General features: G+C 37.9%; 1 pseudogene; it reads right to left on the bottom strand.

Moving 5' to 3' along the window:
- Positions 1-3,293: 3,293 nt before the first annotated feature.
- On the bottom strand, positions 3,294-3,603 carry LOC102474423 (uncharacterized protein C8orf59 homolog; annotated as a pseudogene).
- Positions 3,604-20,467: the final 16,864 nt, after the last annotated feature.

The following is a 20,467-nucleotide window of genomic DNA, read 5'->3' as shown; positions in this document are numbered from 1 at the left end:
TAGGGAAATCTCAACTCCCATCTCCATGGATACTGTCAGATCTTCTGTCATCATATTCAGAGCCTCTGTCTGGATTTGAAAACGTCATCTATCTCTTCAGGCAAATGGAAGAAGTGCCCCTTTAACAGAGTACTTCTGTGTAAGGGAACAAGGGTGCTCCTTCCTTTGGTGGGAACCAGCCAGCCGCCATCTGTCTCCACACTGGCCGACTTCTGCAGTGCGTGAATTCCACAGGTGTGCATAGTCACATAATGTGCTTCTGTAAGAGTGATCATAGAACAATAGTTCAATGTTGGTATGTTTTCAAGATCTAAAAATGTTGTTGAATAGCACAGTGCTCTCTGAGCATAATTCTTACGTTATTATTCATCATTTAGGCTGCGTTCTGCCAACTGCAGCCCAGGTTTTCGCTGACTCTTCTGTGATAGGTGAAGAGCCTATCAGGTTAAAGTCCTTCTTGTTTTAAGGCTCTACATTCCAGATCCCCCAGGAACCGTTGTTTAAACAAAACATGCCCAACTTTGCAAGAATTAGCCATGACATAAAGACATAGGATAGTCTAAATTCTTTAGGGAAAAAAAAAAAACCAAACGAACATTAATTTAAGTGAAGCCTATGCAGAGATATAAATCTGCTACAATAAAGAACAAATTTACGTTGGAAATAGAACACTTAAATGTTTGATCCATAAATTCTCCTTTTTTGGTTGCTTTCCCGCATTCAGGTCTTGCCTAACTCACGGGGCTCTACTGAATGATTTATCTTTCACTGTCCAAAGGGAAATGGCACAGAGATAAATTTAAGTTTTAACACTTAGTAAACAGAAATCCCTTTAAGCTTTTAAATGACAGTCTTCCTAACATAAAACAACAGCCATGTAGACTCAGTCTCTAAGCAGCAAAATCCTTACCTTGTAACAAAATGTCTTGATCAGAGACATAAAAATGTAAGGTAGCCATGAATGAATCAAGTTTCTAAACTGAGCTCCCTTTTCTTTCTTTTTCTTCCTCTCTTTACTGCCATTAGCTAGAGAACAGTCCCTTGTAAATATTCCCAGCTCTCATAAATGTGTGCATTAGGAAAAACATCCAAAATAATTTGGAATTCAATAATTAATACGTGGGAGAGTGATCCCAAAATGTAGGTTCTGTTTACAATTTAATAGAGCCCCATCTGTGGTTGATCCTCAATCCCATATCATTTGATCCTCATAAGTGTGATCGTGCAGTGGGGCAGAAGTGATGCTTTCTGAATCTGAGTGCCATACAAATACTTTAGCAAGAGAGACCAGCAGTTGGCGTAATGGCTATGTCACTGGACTCCCATGTAGTCGACCGCAGTTCGTGTCCCGGACCCGGTGGCTTAAACTCACGCTGGGTGAGTGTGTGTGTGTGCCCAAGATCCTGAGAGGAGAATGGAGGAGAAGGGATTGCGGTGTGGCCATCCCCTCCTGGGGGGGTGATTTCTAGCTTTCTGTCTCTCTGTCTCTCTGTCTTTCTGGCGAGCACATGTGCCCTGTAGCAAAAAGTCTCTCCAAAAAAAGAAAAAAGAATACTTTAGCAAGAGAGCCTAATTTTATCTTCTCTCTATTTTGATTGATCGGAGTGCTAGAATCCATGGCAAAAGGGACAGCAACTTCTGTTATCTCTAATCCCTGTTTGAAATTCAAAGAAAGATCTGCTTGGGGATTTTGAGTTTCCTTTAAATTATAACTAATTTATTTTCTTTAAATGTATAAATCCTGATAATCACAAAATGTTTATAATTTTATAATATTAAATATTAAAATAAAATTCATATTCCCAACCATGCCTTTCGGACAGCATAAACAGTTAGTTCTACACTATGAATATCTAGAACAGTCCCAGTTGCTAGTATTTTAATCCATGCTTCATCTTTATTGGTAGATTAATAGAAGGGGCAAATATTAAAAAGTTGACACTTGATTAGTGAGTCAATACTGCTACTTGGATCTGTATAAAAAAATTAACCTAATTTTGAACAAAATAATCCTGTTTTCTATTATATTTACAATAGAAAGTGAATTATTATTTGTTAAGTATAAAGCAATATTCAAAAGGTGCCACCAAATTACACTGAACAAGAGCAATTGTTGAGGATAGACCTGTATCAACAGAATCAACCCCCAGCAATATTGATGTACTCTTACTGAATTTTTTATTACCGCTATTATCCCATTTTCCTTATATAGATTAAGTTCTCTTGAGTTCACTAAATGGGAAAGCACAGGATGAGAACATAAGCCTCAATTATTTTCTTATCTATTAAATACGTTTTGCTGTGTTCATAATTTATTTTATCAGCTGAGATTACATAATTTACTAACTGTGTAGATGCTTATGTTTTGTTTTTACCAACAAAAAATATAAACTATTAATATCAGGCCACTTTTATGCTCTGTTTAACAAAGTATCTCTAATGTCTGGTACAACTCTGATACTTTCTAGACACATCATAAATATTTTTCTGAATAAAACAATGAATAAGGAAGTATACTATAATCTGGATATATTAAGACGTTCATTAATTAAATACACACATTTTTGTACCTACTAGATATAAAGTACTTTGCAATTAAGAAGAAAAATCACGTTATATTAATTAGATGGGGAGAATACAATCAGGTACACGTATGTTTATTAGTCCAACTATTCTGACTTATTTTGCTTGGATAAAAGTTAAGATTTCTGATTTAAGAACCAATAGAAGTTAGAAAAAAGTTACTTTAAGATGATGAGTATACTCTGAGTTTATAATATACAAACAGAATAAAAAAGATGTTCTAATTTTTTAATTTGCCAGAGGATGCATGTGTTTTCTGGAGAAAGAAGGGGCAGGGGGAGAGAGAGAGAAAGTGAGTGAGCACTCCTCATGAGACTTGGTCATGCCACAACCCCTTCTCCTTCATTTTTCCTTTTTTATAAAATTTTGGCATGCATGTACACAAGTCTGTTTTTTTAAATAAAAAGTAATTTCTTGAACTTTTTTTTTTGGAGAGGTTTTTGCTATAGGGTGCGTGCGCTCGCCAGACAGACAGAGACAGAGACAGAGAGACAGAAAGCGAGAAATCACCCCCAGGGGGGATGGCCACGCCACAATCCCATTCTCCTCTTGGGGTCTTGGGCACGCACGCACACGCGCCCAGTGTGAGATTTTTAAGCCACCGGGTCTGGGACGTGAACCACGGTCGACTACATGGGAGTCCAGCGACATAGCCATTACGCTAATTGCTGGTTCCGAACTTTTGAGTAATCTGATAAACCATAACTGCATTACAACTGAGCCATTAATCTTGTAGCTTCACCAATATTAACAGGTTAATTTTCATGATGCTGCTGAGGAATCAGACCTTTCTGCAGAGGTTCAAGAGAAAGGCCTCTTGAAAAGTGTGCAAGTTCTTTTTGTATGTTTACAAAAGCTTTATTTATTCTTTAAACTTTTTAATTATTCACAATGCTTATCTTCTTACAATTTGTAGTAACTGCTTTTGCTTTGCTTTGCTTTTAGCTTTGGAGTTTTTTTGACTGGCTATGTGAAGCATACATCACTGGACTTCTGACCTCTGAGTTTGCTCACGGCCATTGTCAGACCTTGGGTATCTGCGTGCAGCTGCTCAAGCTCCGGGTCACACCATCTGCACGCCTGTCTGGTGTATTTTTCGAGTCAGGTAGTCTGGGACTGAAACTATGCTGTCAGCTGTGTGAGATCTAGCCATCTTAACTACTAGGCTGGCCCAAAGATGTTTTTAAAAAACTAAATAATTCTTGGGACCACTAGTTAGTGTAATGCCTATGTTTCTGGGCCCCCATGTAGTCAACCACAGTTCAAGTCCCGGACCCAGTGGCTTAAACTCATGCCGGGTGTGTGTGTGTATGTGCCCAAGATCCCGAGAGGAGAATGGAGGAGAAGGGATTGCGGCATGGCCATCCCCCCTGGGGGGGTGATTTCTTGCTTTCTATCTCTGTCTCTCTGTCTTTCTGGCCAGTGCACACGCCCTATAGCAAAAATCTCTCAAAAATATATATATATATAATTCTTTAAAAGACTTATGATGAAAAGAAAAAACAAATTTGAAATGGTATTTCTTAACCCCTCAAAATCAAAACAAAACATTAAGACTTCAAATCTCTGAGAACGAAAAAGCCAGGTTGGCTTTAAAACAGTAAAAACAAAACTGCTTTTTAACTGAGACATCTGGTTTAAGTTCAACTCCATTCAAACTCTGGTCATTCAGTGAAATGATAGTTAACTAATATTCTCTTAACTAATTGACTGACACTCCTACAAATAATTATTTATGTGTATATGTCCAGTCATATGCTAGTCTCTTAACTGTAACTATTGATCATTCTACTTTTCAAATCTGTGGTACATTAAAAACAATTTCGTTGAAAACTTGGTTCTGTCATAAAAACAATGAAATAAATGTAATCAACATTGCGTTTTCATTAATTGTTCATTCATTCACTGTCCATGCATTTATTGAATGTTTACATGGTATCGGACATTGAAAGTTTGCTATGAATGATATGAATAACTATTTCCAGAAACACAATCATACAACTTATATATTGATGATTAAAACTCTTACTATACTCTAAAATAAGAAGAGAATATCTGTTTAAAATATAATGACTACTTCAATGTTTTAAAATATAGATAAACTTACTTTAACTCTATTATTAATATATTTTATTGTATATATTTAAGGAATGTAATATAATGTTTTGATATTCATAGTGAAATTAATAGCACAGTCAAGCAGATTAACATACCTCATTACATAAATCAATTGTTACTTTTTTGTGTGTCATAAAAGCACCTAAAATCTACTCATTTAGCAAATACAATGAAATACTAATGATCATAGCCTTCGTGTTACACTTAAATCTCTAGACTCATTCATTCTACATCACTGTAGCTTTATAAACTTTTGAGCTACATGTCCTTCTCCCTCTTACATTAAATCTCAATTTAAAAAATGTTTTATTTGTACTATTTTCTTTTTTTTTTTTTGGCGAGGTTTTTTGGTATAGGGTGCGTGTACTCCCCAGAAAGACAGAGACGGAAAGTGAGAAATCACCCCCAGGGGGAATGGCCACGCCGCAATCCCTTCTCCTCCATTCTCCTCTCAGGATCTTGGGCATCCATGCACACGCACCTGGTGTGATTTTAAGACACCGGGTCCGGGACTTGAACCATGGTTGACTACGTGGGAGTCCAACAACATAGCCAATTGCTGGTTCCTATTTGTACTATTTTAAGTTTGACATCAGAATGTTCTATTTTGGTAAGATTTTACGCTTTCAAAATTAATTTTTTATCAGTAAGTCTCAATAAGCACTATACAGTTTTTTTAAAAAAAAGATCATTGGGACATCCTGTTGCCTGATAGGGCGAGCATGTAGACTGGTAGTTAAGGTTGGGAGGGAGATAAGTGAAAAAGACATGCAAAGAGAAAGACTGTATGATATCTCTCTCCCACATATCATCCAAAAAGAAGAGTTAACTGAATATTTTGTAGAAACTTTTAGCAAGTTAAGATCCTAAAAAGTTGGCTGTGTATGAAAACCTCCTATATTTAAAGGGTTAGTTGTTATGTTAATTAATTAACTCTTCCTCAATTAATAAGTCTTTATTGAATAGTCAGCAAGATATAGTTATCAGCTCAACACAGAATTAGAGTAATTAGAAATTAATTAATGTAAATAGGAACTCTTATTGGGGTTTGTGATTTGCAAGAAGTCACTGAAAAGTATTCTAAATGGATGTCATTGGACATCTTTGTAAATAGGATTCTCAGGGGAGACAGTTTATATGTGATCCTCTGTGGGAGAGGGGGACGTTGATGTTATTTCCCAAGGTCATGTCTTCTCTCTGTACATGGCAGGTATATTTGTAATATGCTATAATTCTAAGAAGTGCTGAATCAAGGTTTTATCAGGTCGCGATTTCATCAACCAAAGTCAATGGCCGCTGTCTGAGGATTTGCAACTGCAGCAGAGACATTGAAATTTGTTACAAATGTTTAACAGTTCCCATTCCAACTTGTGCCATATGAAAGGATTAATGCGGCGCCATTTAAAAAAAAATGTTTTATCTTGCATTAACTTTCTCAATGATTAGTGGAGCTTTAATCAAGTGGGATAGAAAGACCAGCTATTCAGACTACTGAATACTGAAAAGGTCACGGTATTGCAGCACACTCCCATAATTTACTGTCCCCTATTACACACCCAAAAACCGATCACATTCCCTTCTCAAAGGCAAAACACTATTTGACAAAGTCACCAGACTCTTGAATCCGCATCTAACCAAGCCCAAAGCTGATAACGTTGTTACCTGTATAAAAGCCTTACTCCAAAGAATGTAACATAGTAGGATTAATTCAGAGCATAGAAAATCCATTTTAGGGGGACCAGCAGTTAACGTAATGGCTATGGTGCTTGACCCCCTTGTAGTTGACCGCGGTTTGTGTCCCGGATCCGGTGACTTAAAACTCACACCAGGCGCGTGTGCGTGCATCCCCCAGATCCCGAGACGAGAACGGAGGAGAAGGGATTGCAGCGTGGCCATCCCCCCTGGGGGGTGATTTCTCGCTTTCTGTCTCTCTGTCTCTCTCTGTCTGTCTGTCGAGCGCACGTGCCCTATAGCAAAAACCTCTAAAAAAGAAAATTTATTTTAGGACCATGGTTATCATTAATGATGTGAAATGGAAAGAATCATGTGCTTATAAATAATTCAAGGGGGACCAGCAGTTAGCGTACTTGCTATGTCACTGGACTCCCATGTAATCGACCGCAGTTCGAGTCCCAGATCTGGTGACTTTCCTCAACATGTATGCAGTGTACAATTGGAAATGTATCCCTGTGATACAGTTCTTACTGCTGGAACTTCTGAATCTTGGCTTATACACATATTCAATGTTCCTATAAATTACCTAATATTTTCCATATGATTTCCCCACTTCATGGCAGCCAGAAATTATGAGAGTTTTGGTTGCTCTATAAATTTGGTAAAACTGCATGCTGTCTGACTTTTAATGTATTTTTGCTATTCTCATGAATATAGGACAGCTCCTTATTTTGGTTTTAATTTGCACCTTTTATTAATACTATAATTGAACCTATTTTCATATTTATTGGCTCTTTGGATTTTCTATCATGTGAAGTGATTAAGTCTTTGCCTATTTTTAAATTATATTTTCTTATTACTATTGATTTACAGGAGCTTTTAAAAAATATAGTCTGCATATTAGTCCTTTGTTGATTAGATGTTGGGAAAATATCTCCTCACACTCTGTAGTCTGCCTATGTCCTGTCTTAAGGATGTATTTTAATGTGTTGGGACCAGCAGTTAGCATAATGGCTATGTCACTGAACTCCCATGTAGCTGACCATGGTTCGAGTCCTGGACCCGGTGGCTTAAATTCACACTGGGCACGTGTGCATGTGTGCCCAAGATCCTGAATGGAGGATCCTGAATGGAGAATGGAGGAGAAGGGATTGATTGTGGCATGGTCATCCCCCCTGGGGGTGATTTCTCACTTTCTATCTCTCTGTCTCTGTCTTTCTGGTGAGCGAATGTGCCCTATAGCAAAAACCTCTCCAAAGGAAAAAAAAGAAAAAAAAAGAAAAAAAAAGGAACGTATTTTAATGTGTTGAAATTCTTAAATTCATTTGAATTTCGGAAACTTTTCTTCTATGGCTAGCGACTCTACTCAATCCGATGTCACAAAGAAATTCTACAAGTTATCCTGTACATAATGAATAGTTTTGACTTTATATTGGCTGGTGTTCATCAATGGTGGGAGGTCAGGGCCCAATTTTATTTATTTTTTTCCAGTATGAAAGCCAAAATATCTCAACCCTACCTACGAAAAACTCCTCACCTTTGCCAATAATATGTAACCTATAATACCAACTCTGCAGCGTATCACATATTTCTTTTTGTGTGGTTCCTTTTCTAAGCTGTTTGCTCTGTTTAATTGATCTGTCAGTCCCAGAAGCAGTACTGCTCTGTCTTGTGCATCCTTACGAACAGTTCTACAAGCTGGGAAGTCAGATTCTCCCAACTTTTTCTTTGAGAGGGCTTTCTTGACAAGTCACATTTAAAAATACATGTTAGAATTGGCTTGTTAGGTTGCACGGGGATGTATAGAAACACACGTATTGTTGGAATTTACTAAATGTATAGACAGTTTTAGGGAGAGTTAGACATTTTACAGTATTGAGTTTTCTAGTTCATAAGGACACATGGTAGACAGATACCATTATTTAGATCTTTTTCTTATTTTCACTTAATATATTTAAAACTTTTCTCTAGAAGTGCCATACATATTTCTGTTATATTTAGTCTGAGGTATTTTATATTTTTGAACTATTTGAAATGATACATTGTAAAATTATACTTTCTAATTCTTTGATGATGCTATGTAGATAGACAATTGATTACTTTAAATATTGTTTTATAATGATACTTTTTTTTTGGAGAGGTTTTTCGCCCAGAGACATTGAGTAGCTTGCCAATATCCACAGCTCATAAGAGACCCTGATGAGATAGGGCCAGTCTCTTCACAAGGTGACATTTGAACTGAAATTAAAATAAGAAGCCACCTATGGAAGCCAAGGGGAGAAGACTGAGTATAGACTTCTTACAGTGAAGGTGCTTGATCTATTTGTAGAGCAGAAAGAACAGATCAGAGAAGTTTCTGAGGATTTCATCATTAAAATGTACCCTGTTGTAGCACTTTGGGAACTTTATATTTCTTGCATGAAGTACTGCTAGAAAACATGAGATGATCAGATGAAAAGAATCTGGAAATCAGTGTTTCTTGTGCTCCCCATGGTGGTCTGGAACTCTGTGGGCCCACACAGTATGCAGTATGGTGCAGAATAGCATCTGCAAATAGTTATGTTTTCCTCCCAGGTTGCAGAGACTGGACTAGAGTACCAAGAAAATAATGGGTGTTATTTTTTTTTAATTAATTAATTTTTTTTTTTAGAGTTTTTGCTATAGGGCGCATACGCTCACCAGACAGACAGAGACAGAGAGACAGAAAATGAGAAATCACCCCCCAGGCAGGATGGCCATGCCACAATCCCTTCTCCTTCTTTATCCTCTTGGGATCTTGGGCACACACACACACACGCCTGGTGTGAATTTAAGCCACCGGGTCCAGGATGTGAAATTGTTAAGTTGAACCATTGTAAGTCAGGGACCATGTGTATGTTCTACTGGATTTTCTGCCTATGCATTCATATCTTCTGGGATAATAAAAGTCTTGTTTCTTCCTTTCCAATTTTCATGCATTCTATTCTTATCTATCACCCTGGCTAAGCTCTTCCGTGCGATATAGAATAGAACAGTGAGAGTGTGCATCTGTATCTTTCATTCCTGTCCCTAAGAACACTCCTATAGTTTGACTATTCAGTATGATGCCTGCCTTACGTTTTTTTGTGCCTTCTCTGTGTTCACTCAGGAATAGCTCCTTAATTCTTTAATTTGTTAAGGTTTTATCTGGGTTTTCAGCTGCTGCTATGCCGTGTGAAGAATGTACAGTATAATTTGAGCAACTGATGTATGGACAGTTTTTAGTACATCAACTTGATTTATGTCCCACGACTTTTCCAGCTAATGGAAAACTAGGAGTCACATCTCTATTTTGGCAGAAGAGAGGCACCCCCAGCAGCTGCTTTCCCTTTCTGTGTTAGTTCTGCAACTATCCAGATGATTAAAAAAAATTCTCTATTTCAAAGAGTCGTCAACATTCCGATCCAATACTATTGCCCCCTTATCTAATATCTGTTTATAATAACACTGTTTCTTAGTGCCACTGTAAATAGTATCATTAATTATATGTAACATTTCTGAGTACCTGATACATGCCAGAAACTATTCTAAAATTTTTATATCGACTAACTCTTTTAACTTTTGCTAATTGTTTTTGACCTTACTAGGACTTTAATTAGATTCTGGCAAAGAGCAATACACTTAATCCATCTCTTAAACAGAAACTGATTTAAAATTTAAATGACAAGTATAGCTCTCAAATATATTTTCATTTTATGTTATTTTTATTTAATTTGTTGTCATAGCAGATATTTTAATATACTGTATTGTCATTTATTCATTTGTAAGTTCTCTGTATTTCTTGCTATCATTCTACAAGTGAAGCATTCTATTTTACCAGTAGTCCAGACCCTCATTATATTATTTTCAGCTGTTTTTACTAATTTTTATATTGAATTATTCCCTTAGCATCTTAATTAGAATCATATTGAATCTCATATGTAATCGTATTTTTTTGTTTAAAAAACAATGTGTGAATATATCCATCAAAATCAAGTTAATTAAAAAGAAATTTGGCTTTTAGAATAATGCCTTAACTTTTTTTTTTTTTGGAGAGGTTATATTTTGCTATAGGACGCGTGCGCTCACCAGACAGACAGAGAAAGACAAAGAGACAGAAAGCGAGAAATCATCCCACAGGGGGGATGGCCATGCCGCAATCCCTTCTCCTCCATTCTCCTCTCAGGATCTTGGGCACGCACGCACACATGCCCAGTGTGAGTTTAAGCCACCGGGTCAGGGACTCGAACCATGTTTGACTACGTGGGAGTCCAGTGACATAGCCATTATGCTAATTGTAGGTCCCAAAGCCTTAAATTTTAAGTCAAAATGGAAATCAAGCATTAATCCAAAGCAATTGAGTAACAGGTATAAATCATATACTGAATCCTGTGCCTAAAAATGTGGTTCTCAACACTGGCTGTATATTTGGATTTCCTGTAGGGAGTTTAAAAGTCCTGATGACTGGGACCAGCAGATGGCATCATAGTTACATTACTGGACTTCTACATGGTCGACTGTGGTTTGAGTCCCAACCCTGGTGGCTTCAAACTCAAACCGGGTGCGTGTGCGTGCATGCCCAAAATTCTGAGAGGAGAATGGGGAAGAACGGATTGCAGTGTGGCCATCCTCCCTGTGGGGGAAAGGAAGTTGATTTCTCACTTTCTCAGTCTCTCTCTTCTCTCTTTCAAGTAAACATGGCTTATAGTAAAAATATCTCTCTCTAAAAAAAAGTCCTGATGACTAAAACAGACCAATTTAAATTAGAACTAGGTTTTGGACTCTGCCATCAATGTTATTGGAAGTCCACAAATGATTCTAACGTATAGTCATTAGGTTGAGAAACCCTCAGCTAAGAGAATTACCCACAGGAAAATGACCCACGCTCTCTCCATCCTTTTTCCAATGACTACCACAATCGCACATGTGTTACACACAGGCATGGAGACCTTGATGTCATTACCTTTTGCTCCATCGTGATGGTGGTGTGGAAACTTCCTTGCCCTTTAACTCCGTGTTTATAACAAATTTGTCTCCTTTCCCTGAAAAGGATCTCCTCATTCAAAATTGTTAAAACTTTGTATTGTTTAGTTTTGTTACAGGGCATATGCATTTGCCAGAGAGAGACAGAGTCAAAGAGAGAGGGGGACAACGAGAAAGCGCCCTCCATAGCGGATGGCCACACTGCACGCACACACATGTACCTGGTATATTTTTCAAACTGCTGGGACCAGGACCTGAATCACAGAGCTGGCCAAGTGAGATCCAGCCGCCTGAACCACAGTGCCACTTGGCTGGACCAATCCCCTGCTTTTAAACTCTTACATGAAATCTATTTGTCTGGTCTGAAGGACAGCTCTGAATGAATTCTTGTAATAGGGGCTTTAGCCAGACTGACTCCATCTTGTTGATTAAAATTGTTTTTCTGTTAGTCTTAGTTTTTGTTTGAGGTCTCAGGAATTCCAAGGGTATGAACATGCAACCTAAAGCTCGAAACAATGAGGGATAGTCTACCCCATGGAACTGAAATTCCTGCCTGGAGTACAAATTACCTGAAAGATAAATAGCTTGATTATACCACTGTCCCCACTAAAAATGAACTCAGCCTAAGCTTTTCTGTAGATAGCTGTTAGCCTCATGGTATTGCCCTTCTTCTATAAAAGCATCTGTAAATTGGCTGACCAAAGATATTTTCACTTCTTCTCTTTTTATTTTATTTTTATTTATTTATTTATTTATTTATTTTTGAGAGGTTTTCGCTATAGGGCGCATGCACTCGCCAGACAGACAGAGAGAGACATAGAGACAGAAAGCGAGAAATCACTCCCCAGGGGGGATGGCCACGCCGCAATCCCTTCTCCTCCATTCTCCTCTCGGGATCCTGGGCACGCACGCACACGCGCCTGAGTTTTAAGCCACCGGGTCCGGGATGCGAACCGCCGTTGGCTATGTGGGAGTCCAGCGACATAGCCATTACGCTAACTGCTTTTTCCCCACTTCTTCTCTTTGTGGCCACTCTGTAATAAATGTTCCTTTCCTCTCTCACCAACAACTTTGCTTTTTCTATATATACATTCCTATCTTCTGTGATAATGAAAATCTTGTTTCTTCTTTTCCAATTTTCATAGCTTCTTTTTCTATCTACATATCTTATAGCCCTGGCTGGGCTCTCCAGTGTAAAATAGAATAGAAGCAGACCAGCAGGTCGTACAGCAGTTAAGGTGGCTGGATTTCACATGGTTGACTGAGCAGTTCATGTCCTGAACCCCTCATCTTGAAAATATGCTGGGTGCCTGTGCATGAGTACCCACATCCAGAGAGGAGAATAGGAGAGAAAGGATTGCAGTGTGGCCATCCCCCTGGAGGGAAGTAATTTCTCGCTTTTCCTCTCTATCTCTCTCTTTCTGTCTCTCTGGTGAGTGCACATTTCCTATATTAAAAACTAAAAATAAAATTAAAAATAATATTTAAAAAATGCCTCTCTCTGTTTCATTGAGCACTGAAGGGTTGGACCTGCTTTGGGTCTTTGATGGAGGCTTAGTGCCCATTTTCCTACAACCTTATTAGCCCGAGTTAATGGCCAATAGCTGATCATAATGATTATGAACTCTTCTTCCTTTTTTTTTCATTTTTTAATTTATTTTTACATTTTTCTACAAACATTTACTTTACATATCAAAAAAATTTTGCTCATACTCCATAGTTTTTGACAGTTAATAAACAACTCTCAAAATTTCAAAATGCTGAATTTTAAAAATACAGTTCAAAATATTTCTCATAGTTTTGTTTGTGACTCTAACAACAGAGAAAGTACGGTTTTAAATATTTTTGAGAAAATATTTACATGTCAATTACTTAAATTGTTGAAAAGCAAATGTCAAGCACGCAAGTCACACATAAATCTCAATTCAGGCCTGCCTACCAAGTGTTCTGTGATACACCATCTGCTAGCAAAGATCAATCTCTTTCTCTTCCTTCAAAGTCTTTCTCAAGAAAATCCTCTGGTGTGGTTGCTCTTTTGTAATTTCTACTGATTACAATGCTGGGCTGGAAAAGTCTAGGTTGTTTTATGTTATAAATTCTTTCATATACCTTCTCTAATCCTCTCTGCCAGGCAGAACTATTTATGGTGCAGGGCCATTTTTCTAAGAGCTTCTGTTGGCTTACTTGAAATCCACCTCAGTACCATAGTTTTCTGATTAATCTTCAGTTATGACATTCCAGTCAAAGCCCTGTCCAATAATGAGTATTTGCAATTTCCAATTCAGAGCAACAAGCGTTACTGAACTTATACAACTAACCCTTCTGCCACAAAATAAGAATACTCCCAAATATTTTCCAATTCTAGAAGGGTCAGTAAGGAAGAAAAATTTATGTTTCCATTTAAAGAAACAAACAAGAAAAATATTTTAATAGATTGCTGAACCTATCAACACCTCAAAAGAAAATAAAATACTTACATTGGGAAAACAAAGCATAGTAAAAAAAATCAGTAATATTTTACTCAAAAGTCCTAAAATTCTATTTCACCTGTTCAGTCTTATGTTCAAACTCTCTGTTGAATATGCAGTGTTGCTGTGGTCCAATCTTTTTCTTTAAATCCTGGAAGTTAACATTCAACATTATTATTGATATTTCTTGCCCCTAGCATTAAAGTAATTTTCTTGATTGTCTTTTTGTCCTCTTATTTCTGTATGTGTTTTTAGTTTTCCTGGTAGCTCACCCTTTACAGAACTTCTTGAAGAGTGGGTCTGCTATTGGCTAATTCTTTCAGGTCTTGTTTATCTGAAAATGTTTTTATCCTTCTTTCCATATGAAAGATAATCTTGCTGGGTAGAGTATTCTTGGTTGAAACTGTTTTCTACTTAACACTTTGAATATATTTTGCTATCCTTTCCTTGCTGGCATTATTTATTTATTTTTATTTTTTGGAGATGTTTTTGCTATAGGGCACGTGCACTCTCCAGAAAGACAGAGAGAGATAGAGAGACAGAAAGCGAGAAATCAACCCCCAGGCGGGACGGCCATGCTGCAATCCCTTCTCCTCCATTCTCCTCTTGTGATCTTGGGCACACACACACACACGCACCCAGCGTGAGTTTAAGCCACAGGGTCCAGGACTCGAACTGTGATCAACTACATGGGAGTCCAGCGACTTAGCCGTTACACCAGCTGCTGGTCCCTGCTCACATTATTTCTGATGAAAGATCTGAAGTTAGTCTGATGGGATAACCTTTATAAGTAACCTGGCGTTTCTCTCTTGACAATTTTAGTATCTTGTCTTTGTAGATTTGGCCAGTCTGGCTATGATGTGCCTTGGAAAAGATCTTCTTGGGTTGATTCTATTAGGGGTCCTTTGTATTTCTTGGGTCTGGATGTTTGAATGCCTCTCTAGATTTGGAAATTTTTCTTCCAAGATTTCATGGAATAGATTATCAATGCCTTTATTAGCTTCCTCACTTTCTGAGATACTAATTATCTGAATGTTTGCGTTCTTAATGCTGTCTAGTATTTCTGGTATAGTATTCTCATTTTGGGGGATTATTTTCTAAGTGGTTTTTTTTTTTTTTAGCTCAGAGGTTTTGCCTTTAACATCTGAGATTTGATTTTCTGAATGGACTAATCTGCTTTTAATACTTTTGAAGGAGTTTTGATTTCCTGAATAGCAGCCTTCATCTCTAATAGCTCCATTTGATTCTTTTTTTGAAGTGTATTTCCTCTTTCAGATCATGGAAGAACTTCAACACCTCCTGGAACTCGTCTCTTTTCTCCTGTGTCTTCTGGAGTTCAATATCTCTCAGCTCTTGCATCTTGTTTAGTTTTGTCACTATGAAAATTCTGAATTCTCTATCAGACATTTCCAAGAGTTCAACTGTACTGTCTGTGGACGATGAGGGACTGTTCTTTTCCCTTAGAGGAGAGATAGTTTCTAGGTTTCTCATGTTTCTTGTGCCTCTGCAGTGGTTTCTGGTCATTCTGTGACAAAATCTCCCCTCTACTTGTCTGAATATTTTGGGAGTCTAGAAGATGGAGTTCAGAGCATAGCTTCCCTGAACAGGCCTGGACACACCTCAGCTTTAAAATGGCTTCTTGTCTGAATATTTTGTGAGTCTCTCTTCCTACTTCTCTTGGATATCCTTTGAAGGCTAACCATTCAGTTATTCATGAAAGTTATGTACAATATTTCCAATGGTCTTTGAGAATAGATGCTATGTTATATAATCAGATTTGGGAGGGGAAAAAAAGGACACTGCTTTTCATACTGTGTAATGAGATAAAATCCTATTCAAATGAGTATAAGACCTTACTGAACATTTCTATTAATTATCTGGAAGACAAAGTGAATATAATCTCAGTAAGATTAGTAAATGAATTATGAAACATTAGAATCTTTAATAAGAACTAGCAATATTAATGAGTTATAGAATTTAGTAAATGAGTTTGTTGAGTTCTTCAATTAGTGTTCTTAATCAAAGATTTCAAAATAAGAACAGAATGTTACAAAAGCAAACACTTTTGTTAAATGTTCAGTTGCGGCAAGAAATACTAAGAGACCTGTTTAAAATACGCATATCAATTTAATGGAAAAACTAAAATTGCAATACTAATGAACCGAATTCCTTAGTTCTACATTAAAATCAAAATACTCTTTTGAGTCCAACACAACCTAAATACACCTAGAGTAAATTATTAGTAAGTCTACAGTGAGAATATTTTATTCCATCTGAGCACTCCATTAAGAGAAATAATAAAATGAACAAGGGCACAATGAAAACATGTTGAAAGGTGTCATACGGAGCTACACAATCCAAATCAAATCTAGGGCCAGTCAGTTGTGTGGCAGCTAAAGTGGCTGAATCTCATATGACTGTCTATGTGGTTCAAGTCCCAGACCGTGTGGTTTGAGAAGCAAGCTGTGTGTGTGCATGTGTTCACAAAATTCTGAAAGTGAAGAGTCCTCCCTCCCCTCTTTGACATACACACAAACCCTATAGGAACCCAATCTACAGATCTTACAGATTATAAATCACTTGCCAGAAACAGAATTATTCAATGCGATCAATGTAAAGTAAATTTGGATTTAGTCAAGAATGCCAGATATCAAGATAAAGAAAATAAAAATAAAATAAAAATGTCCCAGGTTTGGTGTCAAATGTGAAAGAATTTTTTAATACTATTACATCTTTGAAGAAATATGTTTCAAAATGTTTATGATCATCTGTTACAGATTTATGTAAAGAGAGCAAAGCAGGAAGATGGACAATAGGCTGGCTTAAACGTTCAAAAATGATATTCCAGAACGAAGTCCAAAGACATTCTAAATTCCAAAAATGATTACACAGCGTAGTCCCTGGCTATCACTCTGACCTCACCTCCTGACTTTCCCCTTATTATTTCCCCTTCCCAGTCACTGGTGCTGCCTCATACTCAACTAACTTGATTTGGCCATGGCCTCCCACTTACTCTTGCCTCTCTCTGGAACCACTAAATATCAGCCAACTGGCTCCTATGCCCAAAGCCTTTTTATAGGAACTCTTCTAAAACATCTTCCTTTACTCACTTCCCTTCACTGTTCATACTTTAACCTTGCTATATTTTTCTTCCAAAATAATTAACTCAATCTGATCTATTTCATGCTTCCATGGATCCATCTCCCTATCAGAAAGTAAGCTGTATAGGGAACCAGCAGTTAGCGTAATGGCTATGTTGCTGGACTCCCACGTAATCGACTGTGGTTCGCATCCTGGAACCAGTGGCTTAAAACTCAAGCCGGGCACGTGTGCGTGCGAGCCCAAGATCCCAAGAGAAAAATGGAGGAGAAGGGATTGTGGCGTGGCCATCCCCTGGGGGTGATTTCTCACTTTCTGTCTCTCTGTTTCTGTCTGTCTGCCATGTGCACGTGCCAGATAGCAAAAGCCTCTAGAGAAAAAAAAAAGAAAAAAAAAGAAAGTAAGCTGTATAAAGGCAAAGATTTATGTCTATTTTTAATTAATTTATTAAGCAGTTTATTGAGGTATAATCCAAAACCATAAGTATTTTTATGTATATAATTAAGCTATTTTTTTGAGAGGTTTTCGCTATAGGGCACATGTGCTTGCCAGACAGAGAGAGACAGAGAGACAGAAAGCGAGAAATCACCCCCCCAGGGGAGATGGCCACGCCACAATCCCTTCTCCTCCATTCTCCTCTTGGGATCTTGGGCACGCATGCACATGCGCCCGGCGTGAGTTTTTAAGCCACCGGGTCTGGGACGCAAACCGTGGCCGACTACGTGGGAGTCCAGCGACATAGCCATTACGCTGACTGCTGGTCCGTATAATTAAACTATTTTTAATAAATTTGTAAAGCTGTACATATGTCACCACAATCCAGGTTTAGAACTTAGCCTTCTTCCAAATAAGTTTTCAGTCATCAACCTGGACTCCCACTTCCAATCCCAGGCAACATTAACCTACCTTCTGTATCTATGGATTTGCTGTTTCATATATTTCACAGAAGTAGAATTATAAAATTTACAAAGGTTTGTAATGCTCTGGGAGACAATCATTCATGGGAAAACTATTCATATATTATAAATAGAATTACATAACTTCTAAAGGTTTGAGATGATCTGGGAGACAATCATTCATGGGAAAACTATTCATATATTATAAATAGAATTACATAACTTCTAAAGGTTTGAGATGATCTGGGAGGCAATCACACATGGGAGGTTTCCTGATTCAAGTCAGGAGACCTCTCTGAGTGTATTAAGTTCACATGGGTCCATGGAGGCAGGCTCAGGGCTGGGGGGGTCAGTCATGACATCAGGACCTTGTTGTGGTACTGTCTCTTTCTGTCTTACTCATAAAATAAATAAATAAAAATTTAAAAATCCTATATATAAAAAAAGCAAAGGCTGTGATTCTGACCAACATGTCAGAGACATTCTTTTCAGAAATAGAAAAAAAAAAAATCACAAAATTTGCCTGGAAGCATGAAAGACTCCAAATTGCCAAAGCGATACTCTTCAGAAAGAATAAAGCAGGAGGCATTTCACAACCTGACCTTAAAATATATTACGAAGCTGTAATAATTAAAACACCATGGTACTGGCAGAAAAACAGGCACATAGACCAGTGGAACAGAATGGGAAACTCAAAACTAGACTCCAAAACGTAAAGCCAACTGATCTTTGATAGAGAACACAAGACAAACCAGTGGGGAAATGAAAGTCTCTTTCACACCTGGTGTTGGAAGATCAGTATATTCACCTACAAAACAAAACAAAAACAAATTAGATCTCCCCATATCTCGCCACTTAAAAAAAAAAATCAACACAGGACCAGCAGTTGGTGTAATGGCTCCGTCGCTGAACTCCCATGTAGTAGACCAAGGTTTGAGACCTGGACCTGGTGGCTTAAACTCACAGCAGGCACATACGTGCCCAAGATCCCAAGAGGAGAATGGAGGAGAAGGGATTGCGGTGTGGCCATTCCCCCCGAGGGGTGATGCCTCATTTTCTGTCATTCTGACTTTCTGGCGAGTGCATGTGCCCTGTAGCAAAAACCTCTCAAAAACAAACAAACAGACAAACAAAAAAACAAGCAAGAAACTCAAAATAGTTGAAAGAGCTACATGAAAAGCCTCAAACTATGAAGCTACTGGTAGAAAACAAATGGAAGACAAGTGGGACTACATCAAGCTAAAAAATTTCTACACAGCAAAGGAAACAATAACAAGAGTGAAGACACAAGCCTCAGAATGGGAGAGAATTAAGTTCAAAGTATTCTTCAGATAAGGGACCAGAATATATAGGGAACTGCAAAAAATCCAATTAAAAACCCTATAGCAAAAACCTCTCAAAAAAAAAAGAAAGTGAGAAATCACCCCCTGGAGGGATGATCACGTTGCACTTCTTTCTCTTCCATTCTTCTCCTAGGATTTTGGGCAGACATGTACACAAGCCCAGTGTATTTTCCAAATACCAGTCCTGGGACTCGAACTGTGACCAACCATGTGGGAGCCCAGTACCTTAGTCACAATGCCATTGTTGCCCCCTCTTTATAAAATTACAAAATTCCAACTTACTCTTCTCATTCGATTTTGTTAACATGTTTTGGCTTCTTATTGTTGCTGTTTGGAATATTGATATGTTACATTTTTTTTCATTTTTTTAAAAAAGCATTTTAAGGATTTAAATGCTGTGCCTTTTAAGGTGTTATGTTTAACTTATGTGGCCAATGCACATTCCCTGTTAAGAAGATTTATGGAGAAATTTTCCAGTGTCGTGACGAAGATGCCCTCTTTACCAAAGTGGTGGCCAATTGTGTGTTTCTTTGTGTTTTTCTGCCTCAGAATATTTTCTGCCTCCAGCCCATACTACAATGCAAGAGGTTGCTTATAGCTGCAGATTGCATATATAGTGTTTTACTCTGCTAGAATCTGCTGCTTTTCCCAACCAGTTATTTCGACAGGTATTTCTGTCCTTTTCAATTAAGTTTCCATATCCCAGGGATTTTTCTCTGTAGATTAGATCCTTTTCCTTTTGCAAAGGGTGTCATACCGTTTTATTTGTTGGCTTGGCTAGGTTACAGTCTTCACTCAGTCAAACTCTCCATCGTTTCTGTGAAAATATTTTGCAGACGTAATTAACGTTTACAATCAGCTAACTTTAAGTAAATGATATCACTTCGGTTTGAATGAGACTAATTCAATCAGTGGGGAGACATTAAAAACAGAACTGAGGGTTTCCTAAAAAAATAAAAATGAAGTGAGAGAGAGAGAGAGAGAGAGAGAGATCCCACTTACTGATGTGGTGTCAGTCATGACTGAAAATTTTAGCCTGCCCTAGCTGACAGAACGGAGAGGTAAAGATATAGGTAGATATAAAGGGGATTTCAAAAAATTCCTGGAAAAATTGTGGGACCAGCAGTTAGCATAATAGCTATGTCACTGGACTCCCATGTAGTCTACCGCGGTTCGAGTCCTGGACCCAGTGGCTTAAATTCGTGACAGTTGCATGTGTGTGCGTGTCCAATCCCGAGAGGAGAATGGAGGAGAAGGGACTGCAGTGTGGCCATCTCCCCTGGGGGGTGATTTCTCGCTTTCCGTC

Source organism: Tupaia chinensis, unplaced genomic scaffold, assembly GCF_000334495.1.
Source record: "Tupaia chinensis unplaced genomic scaffold, TupChi_1.0 Scaffold148884_1, whole genome shotgun sequence".
Taxonomy (NCBI): domain Eukaryota; kingdom Metazoa; phylum Chordata; class Mammalia; order Scandentia; family Tupaiidae; genus Tupaia; species Tupaia belangeri.
Note: the sequence above shows the minus strand (reverse complement) of the source record. Positions and strands in the feature narration are given on the sequence as shown.